This window comes from Coregonus clupeaformis, unplaced genomic scaffold, assembly GCF_020615455.1.
Source record: "Coregonus clupeaformis isolate EN_2021a unplaced genomic scaffold, ASM2061545v1 scaf2367, whole genome shotgun sequence".
NCBI lineage: Eukaryota > Metazoa > Chordata > Actinopteri > Salmoniformes > Salmonidae > Coregonus > Coregonus clupeaformis.
Genome location: NW_025535821.1, coordinates 10,001 through 30,000, shown reverse-complemented (window position 1 = coordinate 30,000; position 20,000 = coordinate 10,001). Strand labels below are relative to the sequence as shown.

The 20,000-nt window shown below is 40.7% G+C and overlaps 1 non-coding gene across 1 annotated transcript; it reads right to left on the bottom strand.

Annotated features, from left to right (window-relative positions):
• Window positions 1–18,656: 18,656 nt before the first annotated feature.
• LOC121561936 lies at window positions 18,657–18,711 on the bottom strand. The gene has a single exon (XR_005999354.2). It is a non-coding gene; the product is annotated as a U7 small nuclear RNA (small nuclear RNA).
• Window positions 18,712–20,000: the final 1,289 nt, after the last annotated feature.

The following is a 20,000-nucleotide window of genomic DNA, read 5'->3' as shown; positions in this document are numbered from 1 at the left end:
TGCGTGCGTGCGTGTGTGTGTGTGTGTGTGTGTGTGTGTGTGCGTGTGTGTGTGTGTGTGTGTGTGTGTGTGTGTGTGTGTGTGCGCGTGTGTATGTGTGTGTGCGCTCATGCCTGTGTGCATGCCTGCATCTGTTTGCTTGTGTGTGTGCGTTTGTCAGATCAAATCAAATCAAATGTTATTCATCACATGCTTCGTAAAACAACAGGTGTAAAAACTAACAGTGTAATGTTTACTTACAGGCCCGTCCCAAAACAACGCAGAGAGAAAGACAATAGAGAAACAACAGAAAAGTAAATCACGTAATAATTAAAGTAATAATATATAGATACACAATGAGTAACGATAACTTGGCTATATACAGGACGTACCAGTACTGAAAAAAGTGACTAGGCAACAGGATAGATAATAAACAGTAGCAGCAGCGTATGTGATGAGTCAAAAAATTGTTCGTGCAAAAAGGGTCAGTGAAGATAGTCCGGGTAGCTATTTGGATAACTATTTAACTAACTATTTAGCAGTCTCCTGGCTTGGGTGTAGAAGCTGTTCAGGGTCCTGTTGGTTCCAGATGTGGTGCATCGGTACCGCTCGCCGTTCGGTAGCAGAGAGAACAGTGTATGACTTGGGTGGCTGGAGTCTTTGACAATTTTTAGGGCCTTCCTCTGACACCGCCTGGTATGGAGGTCCAGGATGGCAGGAAGCTCGGCCCCAGTGATGTACTGGGCCGTACGCACTACCCTCTGTAGTGCCTTGCGGTCGGATGCCAAGCAGTTGCCATACCAAGCAGTGATGCAACCAGTCAAGACGCTCTCAATAGCGCAGCTGTATAACTTGTTTGTGTGCTCTTGTCTGTGTGTGTGTGTGTGTGTGTGTGTGTGTGTGTGTGTGTGCGTGGATAGTCCAGCAGACTAAATATCAGTCTAAATGGGTCCCATCTGAACAGACTCTGAACATGGCAGCCAACGGGAGATGATTGGTTTAAAGCTATAATTAATACCTTGTGGATATTACTCCTCTACCGATCAATTAAATCATGCAAAACACTCCTAATTATAAAGCCCCTGCCACTGGAGGCTGGGCTGCTCAGTCCTCACTGTCTACTGACTGCTAATGTCAGGGATGGAGATGGACATTTTGTGACGCTAGGTTGAACAGAATCCGCATCCCGAATGGCACCCTATTCCCTATAAAATGTGCACTACTTTTGTACCGGGGCTCATGAAAAATAGTGCACTGCGTGGGGAAACAGGGCGCCATTTGGGATGCAGACTTGAACGCTAACCGCTATAGAGGCAGACGGGACGAGAGACTTAGCATGCAGCTCCTTTCCAATATCAGCGGCTCTTTGTCGGGTGATCTAAACACTCTCAGGGAATAATCAGGAGACACAACGGCCATCAAAGCAATAGCAGAATGCCAAATATGGAGACATAGGTTACATCCTAAACGGCACCCTATTCCCTATATAGTATAGAGGGCGTAAACGGCACCCTATTCCCTATATAGTATAGAGGGCGTAAACAGCACCCTATTCCCTATATAGTATAGAGGGCGTAAACGGCACCCTATTCCCTATATAGTATAGAGGGCGTAAACGGCACCCTATTCCCTATATAGTATAGAGGGCGTAAATGGCACCCTATTCCCTATATAGTATAGAGGGCGTAAACGGCACCCTATTCCCTATATAGTATAGAGGGCGTAAACGGCACCCTATTCCCTATATAGTATAGAGGGCGTAAACGGCACCCTATTCCCTATATAGTATAGAGGGCGTAAACGGCACCCTATTCCCTATATAGTATAGAGGGCGTAAACGGCACCCTATTCCCTATATAGTATAGAGGGCGTAAACGGCACCCTATTCCCTATATAGTATAGAGGGCGTAAACGGCACCCTATTCCCTATATAGTATAGAGGGCGTAAACGGCACCCTATTCCCCTATATAGTATAGAGGGCGTAAACGGCACCCTATTCCCTATATAGTATAGAGGGCGTAAACGGCACCCTATTCCCTATATAGTATAGAGGGCGTAAACGGCACCCTATTCCCTATATAGTATAGAGGGCGTAAACGGCACCCTATTCCCTATATAGCATAGAGGGCGTAAACGGCACCCTATTCCCTATATAGTATAGAGGGCGTAAACGGCACCCTATTCCCTATATAGTATAGAGGGCGTAAACGGCACCCTATTCCCTATATAGTATAGAGGGCGTAAACGGCACCCTATTCCCTATATAGTATAGAGGGCGTAAACGGCACCCTATTCCCTATATAGTATAGAGGGCGTAAACGGCACCCTATTCCCTATATAGTATAGAGGGCGTAAACGGCACCCTATTCCCTATATAGTATAGAGGGCGTAAACGGCACCCTATTCCCTATATAGTATAGAGGGCGTAAACGGCACCCTATTCCCTATATAGTATAGAGGGCGTAAACGGCACCCTATTCCCTATATAGTATAGAGGGCGTAAACGGCACCCTATTCCCTATATAGTATAGAGGGCGTAAACGGCACCCTATTCCCTATATAGTATAGAGGGCGTAAACGGCACCCTATTCCCTATATAGTATAGAGGGCGTAAACGGCACCCTATTCCCTATATAGTATAGAGGGCGTAAACGGCACCCTATTCCCTATATAGTATAGAGGGCGTAAACGGCACCCTATTCCCTATATAGTATAGAGGGCGTAAACGGCACCCTATTCCCTATATAGTATAGAGGGCGTAAACGGCACCCTATTCCCTATATAGTATAGAGGGCGTAAACGGCACCCTATTCCCTATATAGTATAGAGGGCGTAAACGGCACCCTATTCCCTATATAGTATAGAGGGCGTAAACGGCACCCTATTCCCTATATAGTATAGAGGGCGTAAACGGCACCCTATTCCCTATATAGTATAGAGGGCGTAAACGGCACCCTATTCCCTATATAGTATAGAGGGCGTAAACGGCACCCTATTCCCTATATAGTATAGAGGGCGTAAACGGCACCCTATTCCCTATATAGTATAGAGGGCGTAAACGGCACCCTATTCCCTATATAGTATAGAGGGCGTAAACGGCACCCTATTCCCTATATAGTATAGAGGGCGTAAACGGCACCCTATTCCCTATATAGTATAGAGGGCGTAAACGGCACCCTATTCCCTATATAGTATAGAGGGCGTAAACGGCACCCTATTCCCTATATAGTATAGAGGGCGTAAACGGCACCCTATTCCCTATATAGTATAGAGGGCGTAAACGGCACCCTATTCCCTATATAGTATAGAGGGCGTAAACGGCACCCTATTCCCTATATAGTATAGAGGGCGTAAACGGCACCCTATTCCCTATATAGTATAGAGGGCGTAAACGGCACCCTATTCCCTATATAGTATAGAGAGCGTAAACGGCACCCTATTCCCTATATAGTAAAGAGGGCGTAAACGGCACCCTATTCCCTATATAGTATAGAGGGCGTAAACGGCACCCTATTCCCTATATAGTATAGAGGGCGTAAACGGCACCCTATTCCCTATATAGTATAGAGGGCGTAAACGGCACCCTATTCCCTATATAGTATAGAGGGCGTAAACGGCACCCTATTCCCTATATAGTATAGAGGGCGTAAACGGCACCCTATTCCCTATATAGTACAGAGGGCGTAAACGGCACCCTATTCCCTATATAGTACAGAGGGTGTAAACGGCACCCTATTCCCCTATATAGTATAGAGGCGTGAACGGCACCCTATTCCCTATATAGTATAGAGGGCGTAAACGGCACCCTATTCCCTATATAGTATAGAGGGCGTAAACGGCACCCTATTCCCTATATAGTATAGAGGGCGTAAACGGCACCCTATTCCCCTATATAGTATAGAGGGCGTAAACGGCACCCTATTCCCTATATAGTACAGAGGGCGTAAACGGCACCCTATTCCCTATATAGTATAGAGGGCGTAAACGGCACCCTATTCCCTATATAGTATAGAGGGCGTAAACGGCACCCTATTCCCTATATAGTATAGAGGGCGTAAACGGCACCCTATTCCCTATATAGTATAGAGGGCGTAAACGGCACCCTATTCCCTATATAGTATAGAGGGCGTAAACGGCACCCTATTCCCTATATAGTATAGAGGGCGTAAACGGCACCCTATTCCCTATATAGTATAGAGGGCGTAAACGGCACCCTTTTCCCTATATAGTACAGAGAGCGTAAACGGCACCCTATTCCCTATATAGTATAGAGGGCGTAAACGGCACCCTATTCCCTATATAGTACAGAGGGCGTAAACGGCACCCTATTCCCTATATAGTACAGAGGGTGTAAACGGCACCCTATTCCCTATATAGTATAGAGGGCGTAAACTGCACCCTATTCCCTATATAGTATAGAGGGCGTAAACGGCACCCTATTCCCTATATAGTATAGAGGGCGTAAACGGCACCCTATTCCCTATATAGTATAGAGGGCGTAAACGGCACCCTATTCCCTATATAGTATAGAGGGCGTAAACGGCACCCTATTCCCTATATAGTATAGAGGGCGTAAACGGCACCCTATTCCCTATATAGTATAAAGGGCGTAAACGGCACCCTATTCCCTATATAGTATAGAGGGCGTAAACGGCACCCTATTCCCTATATAGTATAGAGGGCGTAAACGGCACCCTATTCCCTATATAGTATAGAGGGCGTAAACGGCACCCTATTCCCTATATAGTATAGAGGGCGTAAACGGCACCCTATTCCCTATATAGTATAGAGGGCGTTGGTCAAAAGTAGTGAGTGCAGTATGAAGGGAATGAGGCTCTATTTGGAATGAATGCAGAAATGTAGATATTCTAAAAAGTCATTATACTGTTGGTTAAAAATATAAATATAGTTTCTAGTTAATAACAATAGAGATAATGTCTAGTTAATAGAGATAGTGTCTAGTTAATAACAGTAGAGATAGTGTCTAGTTAATAACAATAGAGATAGTGTCTAGTTAATAACAACAGAGATAGTGTCTATTTAATAACAATGGAGATAGTGTCTGGTTAATAGAGATAGTGTCTAGTTAATAACAATAGTGATAGTGTCTAGTTAATAGAGATAGTGTCTAGTTAATAACAGTAGAGATAGTGTCTAGTTAATAACAATAGAGATAGTGTCTAGTTAATAACAATAGAGATAGTGTCTAGTTAATAACAATAGAGATAGTGTCTAGTTAATAACAGTAGAGATAGTGTCTAGTTAATAACAGTAGAGATAGTGTCTAGTTAATAACAATATAGATAGTCTAGTTAATAACAATAGAGATAGTGTCTCGTTAATAACAATAGAGATAGTCTAGTTAATAAAAATAGAGATAGTGTCTAGTTAATAACAATAGAGATAGTATCTAGTTAATAACTATAGAGATAGTGTCTAGTTAATAGCAACAGAGATAGTGTCTAGTTAACAACAATAGAGATAGTGTCTAGTTAATAACAACAGAGATAGTGTCTAGTTAATAACAATAGAGATAGTGTCTAGTTAATAACAATAGAGATAGTCTAGTTAATAGACATAGTGTCTAGTTAATAACAATAGAGATAGTGTCTAGTTAATAACAACAGAGTTTGTGTCTAGGTAACAACAATATAGATAATGTCTAGTTAATAACAACAGAGATAGTGTCTAGTTAATGGAGATAGTGTCTAGTGAATAACAACAGAGATCGTGTCTATTTAACAAAATTAGCGATAGTGTCTAGTTAATAACAATAGAGATAGTGTCTAGTTAATTGAGATAGTGTCTAGTGAATAACAGTAGAGATAGTGTCTAGTTAATAACAATAGAGATAGTGTCTAGTTAATAACAATAGAGATAGTGTCTAGTTAATAACAATAGAGATCGTGTCTAGTTAACAACAATAGAGATAGTGTCTAGTTAATAACAACAGAGATAGTGTCTAGTTAATAACAATAGAGATAGTGTCTAGTTAATAACAATAGAGATAGTCTAGTTAATAGAGATAGTGTCTAGTTAATAACAGCAGAGATTGTGTCTAGTTAACAACAATAGAGATAGTGTCTAGTTAATAACAACAGAGATAGTGTCTAGTTAATAACAACAGAGATAGTGTCTAGTTAATAACAATAGAGATAGTGTCTAGTTAATAACAATAGAGATAGTGTCTAGTTAATAACAATAGAGATAGTCTAGTTAATAGAGATAGTGTCTAGTTAATAACAATAGAGATAGTGTCTAGTTAATAACATTAGAGATAGTGTCTAGTTAATAACAGTAGAGATAGTGTCCAGTTAATAACAATAGAGATAGTGTCTAGTTAATAACAACAGAGATCGTATCTAGTTAACAACAATAGAGATAGTGTCTAGTTAATAACAACAGAGATAGTGTCTAGTTAATAACAGTAGAGATAGTGTCTAGTTAATAACAATAGAGATAGTGTCTAGTTAATAACAATAGAGATAGTTTCTAGTTAATAACAATAGAGATAGTCTAGTTAATAGAGATAGTGTCTCGTTAATAACAATAGAGATAGTGTCTAGTTAATAACAGTAGAGATAGTGTCTAGTTAATAACAATAGAGATAGTGTCTAGTTAATAACAATAGAGATAGTTTCTAGTTAATAACAATAGAGATAGTCTAGTTAATAGAGATAGTGTCTCGTTAATAACAATAGAGATAGTGTCTAGTTAATAACAGTAGAGATAGTGTCTAGTTAATAACAGTAGAGATAGTGTCTAGTTAATAACAGTAGAGATAGTGTCTAGTTAATAACAATAGAGATAGTGTCTAGTTAATAACAATAGAGATAGTTTCTAGTTAATAACAATAGAGATAGTCTAGTTAATAGAGATAGTGTCTCGTTAATAACAACAGAGATTGTGTCTAGTTAATAACATTAGACATAGTGTCTAGTTAATAACAACAGAGATTGTGTCTAGTTAACAACAATAGAGATTGTGTCTAGTTAATAACAATAGAGATAGTGTCTAGTTAATAACAATAGAGATAGTGTCTAGTTAATAACAATAGAGATAGTGTCTAGTTAATAACAATAGAGATAGTGTCTAGTTAATAACAATAGAGATAGTGTCTAGTAAATAACAGTAGAGATAGTGTCTAGTTAATAACAGTAGAGATAGTGTCTAGTTAATAACAACAGAGATAGTGTCTAGTTAATAACTATAGAGATAGTGTCTAGTTAATAGCAACAGAGATAGTGTCTAGTTAACAACAATAGAGATAGTGTCTAGTTAATAACAACAGAGATAGTGTCTAGTTAATAACAAGAGAGATAGTGTCTAGTTAATAACAATAGAGATAGTCTAGTTAATAGACATAGTGTCTAGTTAATAACAATAGAGATAGTGTCTAGTTAATAACAACAGAGATAGTGTCTAGTTAATGGAGATAGTGTCTAGTGAATAACAACAAAGATCGTGTCTAGTTAACAAAATTAGAGATAGTGTCTAGTTAATAACAATAGAGATAGTGTCTAGTTAATGGAGATAGTGTCTAGTGAATAACAGTAGAGATAGTGTCTAGTTAATAACAATAGAGATAGTGTCTAGTTAATAACAATAGAGATAGTGTCTAGTTAATAACAATAGAGATCGTGTCTAGTTAACAACATTAGAGATAGTGTCTAGTTAATAACAACAGAGATAGTGTCTAGTTAATAACAATAGAGATAGTGTCTAGTTAATAACAATAGAGATAGTCTAGTTAATAGAGATAGTGTCTAGTTAATAACAACATAGATTGTGTCTAGTTAACAACAATAGAGATAGTGTCTAGTTAATAACAACAGAGATAGTGTCTAGTTAATAACAACAGAGATAGTGTCTAGTTAATAACAATAGAGATAGTGTCTAGTTAATAACAATAGAGATAGTGTCTAGTTAATAACAATAGAGATAGTCTAGTTAATAGAGATAGTGTCTAGTTAATAACAATAGAGATAGTGTCTAGTTAATAACATTAGAGATAGTGTCTAGTTAATAACAGTAGAGATAGTGTCCAGTTAATAACAATAGATATAGTGTCTAGTTAATAACAACAGAGATCGTATCTAGTTAACAACAATAGAGATAGTGTCTAGTTAATAACAACAGAGATAGTGTCTAGTTAATAACAGTAGAGATAGTGTCTAGTTAATAACAATAGAGATAGTGTCTAGTTAATAACAATAGAGATAGTTTCTAGTTAATAACAATAGAGATAGTCTAGTTAATAGAGATAGTGTCTCGTTAATAACAATAGATATAGTGTCTAGTTAATAACAGTAGAGATAGTGTCTAGTTAATAACAGTAGAGATAGTGTCTAGTTAATAACAATAGAGATAGTGTCTAGTTAATAACAATAGAGATAGTGTCTAGTTAATAACAATAGAGATAGTGTCTAGTTAATAACAATAGAGATAGTCTAGTTAATAGAGATAGTGTCTAGTTAATAACAATAGAGATAGTGTCTAGTTAATAACATTAGAGATAGTGTCTAGTTAATAACAGTAGAGATAGTGTCCAGTTAATAACAATAGAGATAGTGTCTAGTTAATAACAACAGAGATCGTATCTAGTTAACAACAATAGAGATAGTGTCTAGTTAATAACAACAGAGATAGTGTCTAGTTAATAACAGTAGAGATAGTGTCTAGTTAATAACAATAGAGATAGTGTCTAGTTAATAACAATAGAGATAGTTTCTAGTTAATAACAATAGAGATAGTCTAGTTAATAGAGATAGTGTCTCGTTAATAACAATAGATATAGTGTCTAGTTAATAACAGTAGAGATAGTGTCTAGTTAATAACAGTAGAGATAGTGTCTAGTTAATAACAATAGAGATAGTGTCTAGTTAATAACAATAGAGATAGTGTCTAGTTAATAACAATAGAGATAGTGTCTAGTTAATAACAATAGAGATAGTGTCTAGTTAATAACAGTAGAGATAATGTCTAGTTAATAACAGTAGAGATAGTGTCTAGTTAATAACAACAGAGATTGTGTCTAGTTAACAACAATAGAGATAGTGTCTAGTTAATAACAACAGAGATAGTGTCTAGTTAATAACAATATAGATAGTGTCTAGTTAATAACAATAGAGATAGTGTCTAGTTAATAACAATAGAGATAGTCTAGTTAATAGAGATAGTGTCTAGTTAATAACAACAGAGATAGTGTCTAGTTAATAACAATAGAGATAGTGTCTAGTTAATAACAATAGAGATAGTGTCTAGTTAATAACAATAGAGATAGTCTAGTTAATAGAGATAGTGTCTAGTTAATAACAATAGAGATAGTGTCTAGTTAATAACAATAGAGATAGTGTCTAGTTAATAACAGTAGAGATAGTGTCTAGTTAATAACAGTAGAGATAGTATCTAGTGAATAACAGTAGAGATAGTGTCTAGTGAATAACAGTAGAGATAGTGTCTAGTTAATAACAGTAGAGATAGTGTCTAGTTAATAACAGTAGAGATAGTATCTAGTGAATAACAGTAGAGATAGTGTCTAGTGAATAACAGTAGAGATAGTGTCTCGTTAATAACAACAGAGATAGTGTCTACTTAATAACAATAGAGATAGTCTAGTTACTAGAGATAGTGTCTAGTTAATAACAGCAGAGATAGTGTCTAGTGAATAACAGTAGAGATAGTGTCTAGTTAATAACAACAGAGATCGTGTCTAGTTAACAACAATAGAGATAGTGTCTAGTTAATAACAACAGAGATAGTGTCTAGTTAATAACAATAGAGATAGTGTCTCGTTAACAACAATAGAGATAGTGTCTAGTTAATAACAATAGAGATAGTGTCTAGTTAATAACAATAGAGATAGTGTCTAGTTAATAACAATAGAGATAGTGTCTCGTTAACAACAATAGAGATAGTGTCTAGTTAATAACAATAGAGATAGTGTCTAGTTAATAGAGATAGAGATAGTGTCTAGTTAATAACAATAGAGATAGTCTCTAGTTAATAGCAACAGAGATAGTGTCTAGTTAATAGCAACAGAGATAGTGTCTAGTTAATAACAATAGAGATAGTGTCTAGTTAATAACAATAGAGATAGTGTCTAGTCAATAACAATAGAGATAGTGTCTAGTTAATAGCAACAGAGATAGTGTCTAGTTAATGGAGATAGTGTCTAGTTAATAACAATAGAGATAGTTCTAGTTAATGGAGATAGTGTCTAGTTAATAACAATAGAGTTAGTGTCTAGTTAATAACAATAGAGATAGTGTCTAGTTAATAACAACAGAGATAGTGTCTAGTTAATAACAATAGAGTTAGTGTCTACTTTATAAAAATAGAGATAGTGTCTAGTTAATAGCAATAGAGATAGTGTCTAGTGAATAACAATAGAGATAGTGTATAGATAATAACAGTAGAGATAGTTCTAGTTCATAGAGATAGTGTCTAGTTAATAGCAATAGAGATAGTGTCTAGTGAATAACAATAGAGATAGTGTATAGATAATAACAGTAGAGATAGTGTCTAGTTAATAACAATAGAGATAGTGTCTAGTTAATAACAATAGAGATAGTGTCTAGTCAATAACAATAGAGATAGTGTCTAGTTAATAGCAACAGAGATAGTGTCTAGTTAATGGAGATAGTGTCTAGTTAATAACAATAGAGATAGTTCTAGTTAATGGAGATAGTGTCTAGTTAATAATAATAGAGTTAGTGTCTAGTTAATAACAATAGAGATAGTGTCTAGTTAATAACAACAGAGATAGTGTCTAGTTAATAACAATAGAGATATATAACTGTAAGTCGCTCTGGATAAGAGCGTCTGCTAAATGACTAAAATGTAATAGTCTAGTTAATAGAGATAGTGTCTAGTTAATAACAATAGAGTTAGTGTCTACTTTATAAAAACAGAGATAGTGTCTAGTTAATAGCAACAGAGATAGTGTCTAGTTAATGGAGATAGTCTCTAGTTAATAACAATAGAGATAGTGTCTAGTCAATAACAATAGAGATAGTGTCTAGTTAATAGCAACAGAGATAGTGTCTAGTTAATGGAGATAGTGTCTAGTTAATAACAATAGAGATAGTTCTAGTTAATGGAGATAGTGTCTAGTTAATAATAATAGAGTTAGTGTCTAGTTAATAACAATAGAGATAGTGTCTAGTTAATAACAACAGAGATAGTGTCTAGTTAATAACAATAGAGATATATAACTGTAAGTCGCTCTGGATAAGAGCGTCTGCTAAATGACTAAAATGTAATAGTCTAGTTAATAGAGATAGTGTCTAGTTAATAACAATAGAGTTAGTGTCTACTTTATAAAAACAGAGATAGTGTCTAGTTAATAGCAACAGAGATAGTGTCTAGTTAATGGAGATAGTCTCTAGTTAATAACAATAGAGATAGTTCTAGTTAATAGAGATAGTGTCTAGTTAATAACAATAGAGTTAGTGTCTAGTTAATAACAATAGAGATAGTGTCTAGTTAATAACAACAGAGATAGTGTCTAGTTAATAACAATAGAGTTAGTGTCTACTTTATAAAAATAGAGATAGTGTCTAGTTAATAGCAATAGAGATAGTGTCTAGTGAATAACAATAGAGATAGTGTATAGATAATAACAGTAGAGATAGTTCTAGTTCATAGAGATAGTGTCTAGTTAATAGCAATAGAGATAGTGTCTAGTGAATAACAATAGAGATAGTGTATAGATAATAACAGTAGAGATAGTTCTAGTTCATAGAGATAGTGTCTAGTTAATAGCAATAGAGATAGTGTCTAGTGAATAGCAACAGAGATAGTGTATAGATAATAACAGTAGAGATAGTTCTAGTTCATAGAGATAGTGTCTAGATAATAGAGATAGAGATTCCTTTTAACTGGCTTGACCAGCGGTGTGCGGATGGAGAACAATAATTGTTTAAAGGAAATGACTGTCAGCTGACATTGATTCTTTGTTCTGACAGCTGCTTTTCTCTTTGTCTCTGTCTCTGATTAACTACTGGGAGAGGACAGAGGAGAGCTGAAGAGGATGGAGGGGGAGAAAGGATTGGAAAAGAAGACAGGAGGGGAGAAGAGAAGAGGAGAGACGGCTTGGTTGTGGAAATCTCTCTGCCGTGGGAAGTTCCCTCTCCCCGTTGATTCATCAATATCCATTTTAATGGTCAGATGGTTGAAGTTGATGAATGGCCTGTTGTCCTGTGGTCGGCTGAACTTCCCTCTGTGGAGTTCATCTATCCTACAGACAGACAGACAGACAGACAGACAGACAGAGAGGGGATGTTAGGCCACTGCTTTAAGAGGATGTTTATTTTGGAGTGTGTGTGTGTGTGTGTGTGTGTGTGTGTGTGTGTGTGTGTGTGTGTGTGTGTGTGCGTGCGTGCGTGCGTGCGTGTGTATGCGTGTCTTCTCTCATGCTCTTGGCCATGATAATAGGTCAGGTCCGTCGAGCCTCAGAGTGGAATGTGAGGGGTCATAGATCAGGCCAGGGGTCAGACAGCTGGGGTCAAACCTACAGCCCTAGAGGTCAAGGTTGAACACACGGTCAATAAGAAAGGAAACACACTGTATCATTCACATGGTCCACTACAGTCCAAGGTAATCATACAGACGAGCCCCAGAGAGACCAGCAGACTAAAGGGTATATGGTATTGCGTGGCCTTTAAAACAATTTTAAGGTGAAAATGGACAGCGCTCCTCACCGCAGTGTGTGTTTGTGTGTGTGTGTGTGTGTGTGTGTGTGTGTGTGTATGTGAGTGTGTGTGTGTATGTGTGTGTGTGTGTGTGTGTGTGTGTGTGTGTGTGTGTGTGTGTGTGTGTGTGTGTGTGTGTGTGTGTTGTGGCTCAGGAAGGCAAAGGTTGCAACACCTTCCTACCTGCCAGACACCTCATAGAGTCCCTCAACGGTACGGACCCGGTGGCCAAGCAAAAGAACACTAAAGGTTTCTGTGAGTCGAGGGGTGTATTTGACCTTTTAGCGTTGACGTTAAAGGTGTGTGTGTGTGTATGTGTGTTTAGGCCACATTGATAGGTTGACTGGGTGTTGTTCCAGTGCTCTTAACCTTTTACTGCAGTGGGCTAAATCAGGGTCACACAGAGTGTATACTTTGAAACAAAAGGTATACACCTCACACACATGGTTATGGGCTTAAAAAAAGGAGACACCTGTACCATGTCAGATATAAATCAAATGAAATCAAATGTTATTGGTCGTTAGCTGATTTTACTGCTGTCTCGTCTCCTCCCGTTGCTCCCCCTCCGGCGCTCTGATTCGCCGGTCTACTGAGCCAACCGGTCTGAGCGCACCACCTCGGCAAACACAGGAATGGAAACCCAACGCACCCTAAATCACCTCCCAGCGCACCTGCACCTCATCATCTCATCACCACCCCCTATTTAGCCCTGGACTGTTCTGGATGATGTTGTGTGTGATTGTTAATGCTTCGTGTCGTTGTTTACTCTGTCTTTGTTATTTATCTTTGTCATTGTTTAAGTAAACCTTGACCTTGTTAATTCCTGCATCGTATACTCAGTACTCGTCACAGAATCCCACACCAAACGAAAATGGATGCAGCAGGAGTTTCCCAGTGCCGCGACCAGCATCAGCAGCAGCTTGCCCAGTTGAACGCCACCATGCAGGAAGTGCTCCAAACTCATAATCTGCCCAGCGCTCCGGTTCCACCTCAGGGAGCGGCGAGTGCCCCCCAATCCACCTGTTCCCGGGCTATCACCCACTTCTGCGGGGAACCCTCGCGCTACCGGAGCGCTACGGACGGTAAAACGACTAAATGTAGCGGCTTCCTGCTACAGGTCTCCCTTTACCTGGCGCGTCAGCCTGGGGCGTATCCATCTGACCACGCCTTTATCTGGCGCGTCAGCCTGGGGCGTATCCATCTGACCACGCCAGTGGGCGAAGAAGGTGTTTAGCTTTTCCCGGGAGCAAGACGTCAGTGTCCGCGACCTGGCTGGTTTTCCCTATTTGTAATCCGTGATTGTCTGTAGTTATCCGTGATTGTCAATGTTATTCTCAGAGGCAACTCGTAACATATCCCAGTCCACATGATCAAAACAATCTTGAAGCATGGGGGATTCCGGTTGGTCAGACCAGCGTTGAATAGACCTTAGCACGGGTACATCCTGTTTGAGTTTCTGCCTATAGGAAGGGAGGAGCAGAATGGAGTCGTGATTTGATTTGCCGAAGGGAGGGCCGGGGAGGGCCTTGTAGCCACCCCGGAAGGGAGAGTAACAATGGTCGAGAGTTTTTTGTAGCGTGAGTACTACAGGCAATGTGTTGATAGAACTTCGGTGTCACACCCTGATCTGTTTCACCTGTCTTGTGCTTGTCTCCACCCCCCTCCAAGTGTCTCCCATTATCCCCTGTGTATTTATACCTGTGTTCTGTTTGTCTGTTGCCAGTTCGTCTTGTCTCGTCAAGCCTACCAGCGTGTTTTTCCGTACTCCCGTTTTCTCTAGTCCCTGTTTTCTAGTCCTCCCGGTTCCGACCATTTCTGCCTGCCCCCGACCCTGAACCCGCCTGCCGCCCTGTACCTATCTGACTCTGACCTGGTTTACAAACTTCTGGCTGTCCTCGACCTGCCCTTTTGCCTCCTGTGGTTTAATAAACTACTCTGTATATTGAACCTTCCGTCTCCTGTGTCTGCATCTGGGTCATATCCTGAGTTTGTGTTGTTCGGTAGAGTTTTCCTCAAATTTGCTTTATTAATATCCCCAGCTACAATAAATGCAGCCTCAGGATATTTGGTTTCCAGTTTGCACAATGTCCAGTGTAGTTCCTTGAAGGCCGTTGTGGTGTCGGCTTGAGGGGGAATATACACGGCTGTGACTATAACCGAAGGGAATTCTCTTGGGAGGTAATACGGTCGGCATTTGATTGTGAGGTATTCTAGGTCGGGTGAACAAAAGGACTTGAGTTTCTGTAAGTTATCACTATCACACCATGAGTAGTTAATCATGAAACATACACCACCACCTTTCTTCTTCCCAGAGAGTTTTTTATTCCTATCTGCGCGATGTACTGAGAACACAGCTGGCTGTATGGACGGGGACAGTATATCCCGAGAAGAAGATCCTCGCCCCTGAGCTCGTCTACTTTATTGTCCAGGGACTGAACATTAGCGAGTAATATACTCGAAGCGATGCGAACAAAGGATCCGGAAAGTCCTATTTCTGGTCGTAATGTTGGTGAGTTACCGCCTCTCTGATATCCAAAACTTATTTCCAGCTGTATGTAATAGCACACAAAAAAAGTTTTGGGCTGATAATGTTAGAAATAACACACACAAAAAAACTAGAAGCAGAGCTGCCATGTCTGTCGGCGCCATCACTAACCCCATGGGCAATAACACTAACCCCATGGGCAATAACACTAACCCCATGGGCAATAACACTAACCCCATGGGCAATAACACTAACCCCATGGGCAATAACACTAACCCCATAGCCAATAACACTAACCCCATGGGCAATAACACTAACCCCATGGGCAATAACACTAAGGGTTAGTGTTATAGTGTTATTGGCTATGGGGTTAGTGTTATAGTGTTATTGGCTATGGGTTTAGTGTTATGAGAGAGAGAGAGAGAGAGAGAGAGAGAGAGAGAGAGAGAGAGAGAGAGAGAGAGAGAGAGAGAGAGAGAGAGAGAGAGAGAGAGAGAGAGAGAGAGAGAGAGAGAGAGAGACCTGTGGTCGGTGAAAAACTAACTAACGATGTGCCAGATTTAGCTTTGATTAAACATTGAAGGATCGCCTCTCTCTCACACACAAAGAACAGTGTCATCTCGCCTCCCCCCTTCCTCCCCGTCGATGTCCACCCACCACCCCCGGACGACCACCACTAACGGGGATTGGTTGAACCTTACTGGCCGATGGAACCTTTGATCGATGTCAGAGGCCGATGGCCCGTCGCTCGTTTCAAAGTGACCACTCGTCAACGCTCACTCCCTCACTCACTCTCCAACCCTATTGGCTCTGTTCCAGTATCCACACTATATAATATACTGCTTAAAATGGGGCATATTTTATGTATTTGATTGGCAGGCTATAAACCAAATCTGGAATATCAAGGTCGCTGTTATTAATAAGACTGTGTTGATTCATGTGTTGTCGTTGATCCGTAGGGCCTGCACTGAGGACGTCCCTGGGTACAGCCTGCTCCCATTCTGATGGAAAGACTATGAAGAAATAATATGAATAAAACAATGAGTGTTAGACCCATAGCAGCAGCTTCATGAGTAATTTAGATGTTTTTTTGGGGGCCGTTATTTGTTTGATATGCATAATAATGTCACCCTGATTAGACAACCCTGGAGGCAAAACACTTGACAGCAGTCAGAATTTTAGTTGATGAAGAAATAAGATTGAAAAAGTAGGTTGAGATTAACAACATGGCATCTTTTTGACAAAATGGAGAGCGTTGAAGAGGAATGGAACCTGCGTCGTCACAAAGCTGAACTCCAGGTGATTAATGACTTGGAGTAAAATCACAACAACTACCACGTTCCAGTGTTCTGGTCTGAAAGATGGGACTGGACCCTCCTCTGTTCCAGAATGGTCTGGTTTGAAAGATGGGACTGGACCCTCCTCCGTTCCAGTGTTCTGGTCTGAAAGATGGGACTGGACCCTCCTCCGTTCCAGAATGGTCTGGTCTGAAAGATGGGACTGGACCCTCCCTCCGTTCCAGTGTTCTGGTCTGAAAGATGGGACTGGACCCTCCTCCGTTCCAGAGTGTTCTGGTCTGAAAGATGGGACTGGACCCTCCTCCGTTCCAGTGGTCTGGTCTGAAAGATGGGACTGGACCCTCCTCCGTTCCAGAGTGTTCTGGTCTGAAAGATGGGACTGGACCCTCCTCCGTTCCAGAATGGTCTGGTCTGAAAGATGGGACTGGACCCTCCTCCGTTCCAGTGTTCTGGTCTGAAAGATGGGACTGGACCCTCCTCCGTTCCAGAGTGTTCTGGTCTGAAAGATGGGACTGGACCCTCCTCCGTTCCAGTGTTCTGGTCTGAAAGATGGGACTGGACCCTCCTCCGTTCCAGAGTGGTCTGGTCTGAAAGATGGGACTGGACCCTCCTCCGTTCCAGTGTTCTGGTCTGAAAGATGGGACTGGACCCTCCTCCGTTCCAGTGTGTTCTGGTCTGAAAGATGGGACTGGACCCTCCTCCGTTCCAGTGTTCTGGTCTGAAAGATGGGACTGGACCCTCCTCCGTTCCAGTGTGTTCTGGTCTGAAAGATGGGACTGGACCCTCCTCCGTTCCAGTGGTCTGGTCTGAAAGATGGGACTGGACCCTCCTCCGTTCCAGTGGTCTGGTCTGAAAGATGGGACTGGACCCTCCTCCGTTCCAGTGGTCTGGTCTGAAAGATGGGACTGGACCCTCCTCCGTTCCAGTGGTCTGGTCTGAAAGATGGGACTGGACCCTCCTCCGTTCCAGTGGTCTGGTCTGAAAGATGGGGCTGGACCCTCCTCCGTTCCAGTGTTCTGGTCTGAAAGATGGGACTGGACCCTCCTCCGTTCCAGTGGTCTGGTCTGAAAGATGGGACTGGACCCTTCTCCTAGTTTTAAACCATCTTCCAGTTTGCTGTGTGCTAGGATGACTGTTTTTAATGCATATGATGTGCATGCAATCTTTAAAATTCTTGAATGGTGATGCCAAAGAAAAATGTCCATCCTTGATTCTAATTCTATTCATTTCATCTTCTGGCTTATGATATAGGCCTTCTTTATTCAAATTTCAATTGTGTTGACAGACTGACTCACTTCTTTATTAAAGTTTCAATTGTATTGACAGGCTGATTCACTTCTTTATTAAAGTTTAAATTGTATTGACAGACTGACAGGTGTGACTAATTACCTTAATGCAGGAAGCAGTCTTATTGGTTTATTGTATGTTCCCTACTTGTGATTAAAGGTAGACTCAGCGATATTACGTACTGTAGGGGCACAAAGCAAACATCATAGTGGGTCAATTTCTGCAACAACTAAGAGCGTTGAAGCGCGAGGCTAAGCTTCTTTGTTTTGGTCCCGTACCTACCACGCTCTAACAGCGTGAAGTGAACCCCATGCACATGGCGCAGATACTGTGTGTGACTGTATGGGAGTGAAGTCTTGCATCTCGCTCATCGCAATATCTGCGGAGCTGCTCGTGACAACGTCATTTCACTGAGTCTACCTCTACACCCCACTCTTTTTGTGTTCTTGGCGGCCACCCACAGGAAGCGATGCAGTCCGGAGGCATGGTGGATCTTTGTTGGAGAGCATGTGATGGCTTCGTTTGTTGAGAGCACATGGCTAATGGAGTAAGGGTTAGAGTTAGAGTTAGTAACATCAAGTTAAACGTATGGCTTCGTTTGTTGAGAGCACATGGCTAATGGAGTAAGGGTTAGAGTTAGAGTTAGTAATATCAAGTTAAAGGTATGGCTTCTTTTGTTGAGAGCACATGGTTAATGGAGTAAGGGTTAGAGTTAGTAATATCAAGTTAAACGTATGGCTTCGTTTGTTGAGAGCACATGGCTAATGGAGTTACCCACATGAAACAATGCTGTAGTTTATACCACGGTAGGAATGCTATAGTATTTATTGTAGTGTTTTCATGGACTTTACTGTAGTATTTTACTGTAGTATACTATAGTGTTTTGGTTTTATTATCTTTGACATAGAAGTGGAGGCTTTCTCCTTCAGAAAACCTACTGGAGAAATACTACAAGAGCAAATGTTACATAACCTGTAGGTAGGTAGGTAAGTAGGTCTGGCTGGCTTCTGAAAGCAGAGTTCAGAGCTTCTGCTCTTTTCTATAACCATAGGGAACACAATATATTGTCTATACTTGGCACAAATTGTGATATGGGGGAGGAAAATGGGCATGGTATATGCCAAATAAATACTATAGTTAAAAAGAAAAACGTTTTTGCGGACTGCAGTGTTTTTGCCTAAATTTCTGTAGTATTTACTACATAGTTTTTTTTGTGGATAATACTGTAGTATTTACTATAGTATTCTGCAGTATACTACACAATTCTATACTTAGTACGCCAGTGTGTAGTATAGTATACTACAGTTTACTACAGAATTCTAAAATCACGATCACGCCGGAATGTGCTAAAACTTGATTGCCGTTGTTTTATGGAGGAAACCATGCCTTAGAAAAATAGATGTTTTTGTGTTTGTCTCTACTTCACTCTGCCTGCTCAACCCAGATCCTAAGAACCTGGCACTTTTCCACCTGGTGACATTTAGCCTAAATCTGCTCCTGTCGTGAAGAGCAGGGCATCCCTTTAGTTTCCTATCAAAGGGTTGGTCAGGAATATCAGTCATTTCTCAAATTAAACATCATTCAGTGGGAAACTTATTCAGGAGATTCCAATGAGTTAAACAGTGGTTCAGTCACTTCTTTCCCTTTTCCTCTTCAGATACTTTAAAGAAAGAAAAGCCTTAAAGGAGCTAAAGCCCTACATCCTCCCTCCCTCCTCCCTCCCTCCTCTCTCTCTCCTCCCTCCCTTCTCTCTCCCTCCTCCCTCCCTTCTCCCTCCCTCCTCTCTCTCTCCTCCCTCCCTACTCTCTCCCTCCTCCCTCCCACCTCTCTCCCTCCTCTCTCTCTCCTCCCTCCCTCCTCTCTCCCTCCTCCCTCCCTCCTCTCTCCCTCCTCTCTCCCTCCTCCCTCCCTCCTCCCTCCCTCCTCTCTCCCTCCTCTCTCCCTCCTCCTCTCCATCCCCTCTTTATCCTGGTCGGTCGCTCGGTGTGTGCAGCAGCAAGCAGGCAGTGAGCTTTATCAAGTGGTATAAATCTTTAATTTCAGAGATCAGCATTAATGGCAGAAACAGCCTAAGATCTGGACGCCCTCGCTCCCTTTCATCCTCACCTCTGGGGGATCTCAGGAGTGGGCCGCTGTGCTCAATCGCTTGCTCCCATAAGTACACAAAATTAGCTGCTTAGCTGTTGATCTCCATACATGATCCTTCAGAAAGCCTCTCTGTGTGTCCAAGGCCGCTGATACCGCTGATGCCTTAC